The sequence below is a fragment of the Coenobita brevimanus genome, chromosome 84 (genome assembly GCF_032717465.1).
Source record: "Coenobita brevimanus isolate Jiangsu-jjx chromosome 84, ASM3271746v2, whole genome shotgun sequence".
NCBI lineage: Eukaryota > Metazoa > Arthropoda > Malacostraca > Decapoda > Coenobitidae > Coenobita > Coenobita brevimanus.
The window spans coordinates 37,228,700-37,229,316 of NC_137037.1; the positions used below are offsets into that span (position 1 = coordinate 37,228,700).

At 45.2% G+C, this 617-nt stretch overlaps 1 pseudogene; it reads left to right on the top strand.

Annotated features, from left to right (window-relative positions):
• The first annotated feature begins 283 nt into the window (after positions 1-283).
• On the top strand, positions 284-401 carry LOC145410240 (5S ribosomal RNA; annotated as a pseudogene).
• The last annotated feature ends 216 nt before the right edge of the window (positions 402-617 follow it).

Below are 617 nucleotides of genomic sequence, written 5' to 3' on the forward strand. Positions count from 1 at the left end.
CACTTATTTGAAGATAGATACAACCTGACTTCATTATGTACAGTCCTGGCACTTACAAGAAGGTATTTACAACTTGACCTCACTATATAGTCCTTACACTTACAAGAAAATATTTACAACTTACACTTACAAGAAAATACTTACAAAATGCCTTCACTATGTACAGCACTGGGTGTGGCACACAGGCAGAGTGAGGCAGAGCGAGCATGAGGGGGGGAGTGAGTGATTGTATGGCCTTGACAGCCTGGGGGATGGTAGAGGAACAGTTACCTTACATGCCTGCCAAAACGGCCATACCACGTTGAGTACACCGCTTCCCATCCGATCAGCGAAGTTAAGCAACATTGGGTCTGGTTAGTGCTTGGATGGGTGACTGCCTGGGAACACCAGATGCTGTTGGCATCCCTACGTGTCAAGTGGGGTTGGTGGAGGATTAGTGCCCCTCCCTGTAAAACAATTAACTCTAAGCCCTTGGCCACCCCGTTTGGGATACATGGCGTCTGGCAATGAATGAATGAAAAATCTTGAAAAATGCGGTCACAGTGAAGTTTTTTATTTTAAACCATCTTAAAATGGCACTGGCCATGGAATTATGTCAGACCGTTTTAAAACGGCAC